General features: G+C 34.9%; 1 pseudogene; it reads left to right on the top strand.

Annotated features, from left to right (window-relative positions):
- Positions 1-8668: 8668 nt before the first annotated feature.
- LOC114906612 lies at positions 8669-8956 on the top strand (annotated as a pseudogene).
- Positions 8957-9196: the final 240 nt, after the last annotated feature.

The following is a 9196-nucleotide window of genomic DNA, read 5'->3' as shown; positions in this document are numbered from 1 at the left end:
TTGTTATACATCAAGTATACATTCACTCTCACCCAGATTTTGAAGGGATCACTTAATTTGTTTCACTGTTTTAAGGAGGAAATCATAAGCTATAAGGAAACAGAGCTTACAGGATTCACAGCCTTAGGGCTTATTCCTCAGATATATAAATGTTCTGTCCTAGTTACTTCTCAGTGCTGCAAGAAATAGGAAAATAAACTTTTATTCTTATTCTAAATATATTAGTTTCTATCATAGCCTTTTATGCCTTTTCTTAATTACCTATTTACATGTTAATTCTTCCTTACAAATTAAAGAAAATTAGGAAGCATCCCACATACTTGAAATACTCTAGATTGCCTTTTAGAAAATATAATTGAGCTATTTCTTTCTTAGCAAGATAAAAAAAGGATTTTTTAGAGACCATGATGGATTGGTTATATATAGAAACTCATATCAATCTAATATCTTAAAAATATATCTTATATACATAATTATTCATTTTTCTTACATCTATTTTGAATATTTTTCTCCCTTATACTACCCCACGTGCTACATTCACACAAATTCAAGAACAAAATGTGGATGGATAAGTTGGGTTTTTTGCCTCATACTAACAATTTCAGTTGATTGTATTTTAGGAATCAAGAAAAGATTGGAAACTGGTCTTCAAATATTTTTATCTCACAGGAAATTTCTTCTATTCAACTGACAATAAAACTGCCCAGCTTTGAGAGATTCATGTAGGAATTGATAAATGTATAACACATAAGTGAGACATAACAAAATATGATTTTAAAAATCATGTCAATACTATTATAGATAACTCCCTCAAAGCAAGCTAAACTGATATAGAAACAATTTTTTAAAAAACTATCAAAAGAGTTCATGAGATGTATAATACATGATGTCATATTATCCACAGACAGTATTTGCATTAAATTAGGAAGGAGAAGTTAGAACCTCAGAGGCTCAACACAAGAGTTTATATGTCTTATGCCTGATTCAAATGTTGTTTAGCAGAGAATCTGCATATCATAGTCATTCAGGGACATAGGCTGATGGAAGCTCCAAAGTGAAATGTTTCCATCATCTCTCAAAATGAGGGATTCTGGGAAATCATGTAATGGCTTGTAAAGATCCCACTTAAAGAGACGTCTCTTCCCCTGATTTTTAATTGGCTAAAGCAAGTCGCATGGCCACACTCAACTTTAAAGTGTATATGGAAGTGCCAGCCTAAAACATGTGCCTGAAAGGAGAAGAGGAGCAGAATGTAAACAGCTTCAGTGATCACTTCAGTATTTTTGTCAGTTGATGATCAACTGGTTTTTGTGAAAGCCTGAGATTTTTTCCTTTTTGCATTTGTAGTTGGGACTGTCCATCACCCCTGAAAGCAACAGTTTACTTAGGTATGTTGGGTAAGTGGGTGGGGTTTCTTTAACTCTTTTATCAAGTAACTTTCATCATTCACAATTTCTTAGCTTTTCATATATTTACTAACTGAGTAGGGATTGCTAATCTAATGGCCCATCCCATTAACTGAGCAATAATAATGAATTAGTGATGTAATTGTGCTTTGAAAGAAATGGGCTCTTCTTTCTTTTTTGTGCCTTCTCCCATTACCATAAGGTGCAAGATGGGTCCATCAGGTACACCTTGGTGCCTTGTGTTTAACTCACATATGTGTATATGTGTGTGTGTGTGTGAGAGAGAGAGAGAGAGAGAGAGATCTGGGAAAATGGAAATGCATACTAATAATGTCCAATGGAGTTTTGAAGGTTTCAGGAAAATAAAATAGCCCAACTGGGTCTGAAATTAAAAGTTAGAGAGGTCAGATGGTGTTAAGCTTGAAGGGCATTCTAGGACCATAGGTGCAGGAACGAGAACTGGTGTGTCTTATGCCAAAGCACCACAAGCAATTCAGTATGAGGAAGGGAGGGCTGGGAGAGACAAGAACTAGATCATGACGTGTCATATATTATGTTAAGAACTTTGGATATTACCCCATAAAATGAGATTACAATATGAACATGTTTTAAAAATTGTGAATCAGTATGTTGTACACTTGAAACTTATATAATATTGTATATTAACTATACCTCAACAGAAAGAAAAGAACATGTTTTGGATGTATTTCGTGTATCTGGTTGTATATGGCCATTAGACAGTTGGATATTTCAGTTGAAATTATGAAGACAGCTTGTTGCTGGAGAAAGAGATTTGAATGTGATCAGAATACAGATGGTGGTGATAGATGTATACTCTATCTATCTCTACTATAGATCAGCGTATAGTAGAGACTGGAAAATTTACCCATGGGAAAATTGTGTAGAGGGAGAAAAGCAGTGGTCAAATGATGAAACCAAAGATTCTTGAATATGTTATTATTTTCTATTTATACCAGTTGTAGGGAAAATTAGCTTACTTTCCATGGCAGAATCTACTGACTACAATTCTGAAAATTACTGGCAAGGAGAAGTACAGTGTTCTCTAAAAGCCATAATGATGGGAATAGGGAGAACAGAGCGTGAGCTACTCAAGCTTGTCAAATAAAAAGGAAATGACAGACAGCAGCTTGTTTATAGTGCTCACTATGTGTCATGTACCATTCTAAATTATATATATATGTCCTCGCTTAATCCTCACAACAGATTGGAACAGGGAAAGGTCAAGTAACTTGACAAGCTAGTAAGAGCTAAAACAGATTTTTTTTTTTTTTAAGAGCAGAATTTTTACCCAGGACTTTTGTCTGCAGCATCTCTGCTCTCAACAATCACCGCCTCTCTCTGCTTAAACTAGTTCCATAGTTTTCAGAATTCAGCTAGTGATATCATGGTGATATTTTAAAATCTTATAACTTCGGCTATAGTCTTCCTGGCCTTATATTAGAAGCAGCTAGTATACTACATTTCCTTGCTTGCTTCGATTTTTGATAATCGCTATAGTGATATTAACAATAACAAATGGAACGTTAAGTATGCCTATTTATTAAGTTAACTATTATTTATTGGGAAATCAGAAGCTATTTAAACTCTTTTTAAAAAATTCACAAAGGAAGTAGAAATATTAAGAAAATTTAGAATAAAGATGTCCTATGATAAAGATATCCAGCTGTTTAACCTTTGTGACATCAGTTTGCTCATCTGTGAAATGGTATCTACATTACAGAATAGTTGTGAGAGTCAAAGTTTGTGTTCATAGAACATCCCATATAATATTTGCAAACTAATTTCTCAATATTTTGTATACTTCATTTAAAAATGTATATGAAATTACAACTCAAAGTTGTATTCCAAACATAATGACTGCTATAAGGAAGAGAAACATTATTGTCTAGCTATTAGTAGAACATTAAATTGTCTTACCTTCATTCACTTCACAAAAATCTAATTTCATGTAAAATTTAAATCTTAGAATAATGATACCTTAATGTCAGGTTACGAGTACTTTGAAATTTTTAGTTTCAGTATTCTAAAATTATACATCTAATTTGCACCACCTCAAAGGATGCCCATAAATGTCTTTCATACATCCAAGTTTGTGAGGTAGAGCTAATATGACTTTAAAATAACATTTTTAGGCATAGGTAAAGGGAAAATAAATTTCTCAAAAATATCCCATTAAGATAAGGAAAGAATAAAGTCAGTGAAATGAAAATCCCTTCACATAATAGTCTTCTATCATGTATAATTAAAATCTCATTTGTGGACTTCCCTGGTGGCGCAGTGGTTAAGAATCCTCCTGCCAATGCAGGGGACACGGATTCGATCCCTGGTCCGGGAAGATCCCACATGACGCAGAGCAGCTGAGCCCGCATGCCACAACTACTGAGCTTGCGTGCCACAACTATGAAGCCTGCACACCCTAGAACCCGTGCTCCTCAACAAGAGAAGCCACTGCAATGAGAAGCCCGCGCACCATAACGAAGAGTAGCCCCTGCTCGCCGCAACTAGAGAAAGCCTGCGCACAGCAACGAAGACCCAATGCAGCCAAAAATAAATAAATGAATTTAAAAAATAAAATAAAATCTCATTTGTTTTAGAAGTCTAGGAAAATATTCCCATTCAAACATAAGCTGCTTATAAAGAACTGGGGAAGATGAAATAGAGGGCTTTATTTTTCCTAATCATATATAATGCCTGTATATGTGTGTTAGCATTTTTGAATTTGCATTAATATTGAAATATTAATTTGAGTCTGTTGAGAAAACATTTACTGAACACCTACTCTGTGTGGCACTATGTAAGGTTTTGAAGATACAAAGGAGAAAATGTACTTACCAGCAGGCAGATCACAACGTAGTGGGGGACAGCCAATCAGAAAATCAATAACTTCAAGAGCAACAAGAAGAAATTACTATGGAAACAGAGAGATGGGTGCTATATTCTTAGGGAAGTGATTAGGTAAAGCTTAATAAATGAAATGATGTTTTGCGTGGACTTTTATGTTTTCAATAGGAGGGGAATATGTGCATAGCAGTGTGAGCATAAGTAATAGGGGGGAAGAAAAAAGATCAGAGAATCTAGTAAATTATATTTTAGGCAATTAAAATGTTCATAATATCTATTCATATTATATACTTATAATAGATATTTTATAAGAATTTGCAAAAATATTCCACTTACTATAAACCTTTTAAAGTTTCACAAAATGTTGATTTTGATTTAGCAAAATTAATTTAATGGGGTTACAAAGTGCTGATTTGGTAATATGTAGAAAACGATTGGAGCAAACCTGAGGAAAACGAATACCTTCTAATAGAACACTTTTAAAATAGAATTTTGTCGTTTCTTCATACTCTGGTTATGTGTGTGTGTGGTGGGGGGGGTGATTTAACATGTGTGCAGGTATGTGATGAAAAAAATTTAAAACTTGTGTGACCATATAGGGCTTTTGTAAATAATACTCCCTATCTATCTATCTATCTTCTATCTATCTACATCTATCTATCTATCTATCTATCTATGTATCTATCTAGTTTTTCTCACCAAAAAAAAGAAAAAGAATAAATATAGACTGTATGTGAGTGCCAATGGGAAACTATTTTAACAAAACTACCTGTTCTCGGCCTTGATATAAAATTTAGAATTTGCTCACCTAACTTGTTAGAATTAAGTCATGACATGCAATAGCTGCTGGTGGCAAAGAAGATGGTAGGAAAGTAAAACTTTCTAAAATATAAAATTTTTGGAATATGTATCTTAGGGCTTAGGCATTGTAGCTGTATAGAGACAACTGTTGTAAGAAACGTGATTGTAGGCTATGTCTTAACACTTCATTTTCTTCTTCCGCCCTCTTCTTTTTTCCCTGGGAGTTAGTTATATATCAGATAGTTACCTAGAACTCTAACACATGTGCTTCTCCCATACCCCAAACCCACTCCTTGGAGATGGTTTGTATGGAGAGGCATTTTAGTGATCAGTGATTATAGAATCACAGGATATCATTCTGGAAACATAGTTACTTGATCATTTCTCATTCAAAATCTAAACTCGCTCTTAGGAAGAGCTGTTGTAGTAAACAGATCAATTGCTATTTTTATACTATCATCATAATAATCTAGAAGAAAAAGTGCTGTGCTAAGCACTGTAAATACATTATATAATATGCAAAAAATATAGGCATGTAAAAACACGTGCACACACACTTTTCCAAACCCCCCCAAAGATGTTGCTTTTGAAATATGCTCACTTATTATATCATCTTCCTGAATAAATAACTGGGAAATAGCTAAACTATTTGGCTTGAGAAACTGAATTCTTCCAAATGTGGATGTTTGAGTATAAGCCAACACTGTTAATTTTACTGGAATATCCAAATGCAAGTATCTGGATGTGAGTATATTAACAAGAATCATATTTCTATTTCAAATGGCTTAAATATTAGTTTGCAATATTATACATGTTTTAATACAAAACTATTATTACCAGTCTCTTTTATCTAAGCCACTGAACAAACCTTAGTATTCACAAATTGTCTTCATCTTCAGACTTCAAACAGTGACAGATAATGTCTGTCGTCTTTTAGTTGTCTGATACTACAGACATGCTACAGTGTGTACTGCAGGGGTTGTGTACCGCAAACTACATATTTTAAATTGCTTATTTATGTATATTTTGCTTTATTACAAAGAGGATTGGATGCAGCTTACAATCTTAGCAGGTTGAGCTGATGCAAATCTGCTTTGACTCCCATCTACCCCCACCACTAGCAATTACAAGCACATAGAAGTGTCGGATGAAATATATTCAAAAAAACTCAAATATTTTTGCGATTTAAAGCCAATCTAAAAAAAAAAAGTCTACTCCCAAAGCATCAGCAAAGAGTAAAGAACAAAAATACAACAATAAGAGAGTGGTCTTACGCCACAGAGGTCTAAATTATTAATTTTTGAACCTGAAGCTAGAATTACTACAACATGAATGAAACTCAAAAGCCTTATGCTAAGTGAAAAAACACGACTCAAAAGGTTATGTACTGGGCTACTGGTTACAGATAGAATGGAATAGACTCATTTCTCTCTGCTCCTCCCTGGTAAATACAGCTGAAGACCCTGGACTAATTATAACAGACAATCGTAAGAGGACTCTGAAAGGTGGAAAGAAGAGAGCATACTGGGTGGGGAATGTCTGGTCTTGAGGAATGACATGATGGCAAGTTCTCTGTTTTTTTCTTTTCTTACTTTTTCTTATCTTTTTTTAAAATAAATATTTTATATATCCTGACTGGGCATTGGATTAATGTGTAATATGGAACACCAAACGGGCACATACCCAAAAAACCCCAAAGAAAAACCTGATTTCTCAGCCAAAATGTGAGGAAAGGGGCAGCCTAGGATGATAGAAAATTTTTGACAAATAACTGCCCACCCCCAAGCAAACACCATGAGTGCCCCTCCCGACTCCCTTCCCCTGTGGGGTCAGTGGAGACTGAGTGAGGAGTCTGGACTTCACACTGTTCTCCTGGTGGTGGCAGGGGGAGCCCTTCACCTTCTTAACTAGAGAGTTGGAGAATCTCGAAGAGAGGAAGAAGCAGGAGAAAGAGATTCTTTAAACTTACAGAGGAAGCCCTGGGCAGATCCTTGAGCAACCCACATGTGAAAATGACCCAAATTATCACACCTAAGGGATCAAGAACTGAACTGTAATGTGGAATAACACCCAGGTTTTCAGAGTGATATCTTAGTGGTATACTTCATAAAAGGAGTCGATTAGAATAGCACTGCAAAGGTGCACTGCAGAGGTTCTGAAAATTAAGTTGTCATTGGATCCACAACCGTCAAAAGTAGGTCAAGACCTACAGGCTAAACCTACACAGGGTGACTACCTGCTAAAATCGAAGATTTAAATAGGACCCAGAATCTCCTAACATAATAGTCAAAATATCCAGGATACAATTGCTAATCACTAGTCACACCAAGAACCAGTAAAATTACCACCTGAATGATAAAAGGTAGATGCTGGTGCCAAGATGACTCAGATGTAGGCAGTATCTCACAAGGATTTTAAAGCAGTTATCATAAAAATGCTTCAATGAGCAATGCTTAAAACAAATGAAACAAAGAAATTATCAGCAAAGAAATAGAAGCTATATAAAAGAGCCAGACGAATGGCTCAACCCACGGAAGAGTTAGTAACCTGAGATATAATGGACATTTAAAATATTAAGAATACCATGGAAAACTATGCCCATACATTTGACAAAAAGGTTAAAAATGAAAAACTGTGTATAAAAGTATAGCTTAGCAGTTTAACTTAAAAAAGAAATTCAGAATAAAAACAAAAAAAACTTAAAAGTGAATCAATCAAAATGAACCATCCAAATAAAGCACTGGGATTATATAATTTTATATTAGTTATTATTCAAGGAAATATAACCTCTGTTATACAGAGTGATTCAGAAAATAGAAAAAGAGGAGAAAAGCATCATTACTGTTTGGTTAAATTTTTATCTTAAGCTGATAGGTTAAATTTTAACTTAGGTTTTTAACCGAGATTTCTTTTATAGCAGGAGTACAAATGATTTATTTCCAAATAACAAAACGCCAAACTCTACCATTCAGAAAACGTCAAACACCCAAGGATATTTTAACCATGGGCAATATATATTACTAGGTAACTAAGTTTCTCCTTTTTTAAAAAAAATTTTTTTAATAGACTTTTTCTATGAGCTAGTGAAATGATGGAGGGCATCTAACCAGAATGGTGGTTTTGATTTAGGGATAGTTAATCAGGAACCATTATTTCTGACCGTAATTAGGAAGTGGATCCAGTTTTCTGTTACAGTCACTCACATATATATTACAACAAAATATATACATCTATGACAACAGAATTATCTTTTCAGTCTGTGAGAGACTGCTCATCCTTCTATTTTCTGTACCAGAAGCAGGACAAATGAGAATACAGAAGTACCCGGATAGTTTATTCAAACTGTTATAAAGTCATAAAAGCATAGTTAAAGAGATGTGTGGTGGGTGAGAATGAACGCATTCCTGTTCACTTTATAGGACACTACAATCTGTTCCTCCAGAGGCAATACCTACTCAGCCTTCTCTCGCAATAGCATTAAGGCACAGGTTCTAATCCTCATCAGTAACTGAAGATCTATATTGAGTTCCCCATTACTGTTTTACTTAAAACCAATTTCCAGGGTGTGCAGGATAGTGAGGTCTTTGTGAGCTTCCACCATGGCGTACCGGGGCCAGGGCCAGAAGGTGCAGAAGGTGCAGAAGGTGATGGTGCAGCCCATCAATCTCATCTTCAGATACTTGCAAATTAGATCTCGGATTCAGGTGTGGCTTTATGAGCAAGTGAATATGCGGATAGAGGGCTGTATCATTGGTTTTGATGGGTATATGAACCTCGTATTAGATGATGCAGAAGAGATTCATTCTAAAACAAAGTCAAGAAAACAGCTGAGTCGGATCATGCTAAAAGGAAATAACATTACTCTGCTCCAAAGTGTCTTCAACTAGAAATGATCAATGAAGTGAGAAATTGTTGAGAAGGCAATACAGTTTTTCTAGGTGTCCTTTGTTAGAAGTGTAGTTAAGGCATTTATTCATATTGTTTTGCTCACCTTTATGTTATTACCAGATGACAGTAAGTGCTGTGGGATTGTTTTTATTAAAATATTTACATTGTTTCCTTCTAAGAACAAACAAACAAACAATTTCCACCTTTGGAAGGATATGCCAGGGAAATATCAATAAAAA

This window comes from Monodon monoceros, unplaced genomic scaffold, assembly GCF_005190385.1.
Source record: "Monodon monoceros isolate NGI ecotype Baffin Bay Population unplaced genomic scaffold, NGI_Narwhal_1 Super_Scaffold_22, whole genome shotgun sequence".
Lineage (NCBI taxonomy): Eukaryota > Metazoa > Chordata > Mammalia > Artiodactyla > Monodontidae > Monodon > Monodon monoceros.
The sequence above is the reverse complement of the archived record's forward strand: the minus strand, read 5'-3'. Positions and strand labels throughout refer to the sequence as shown.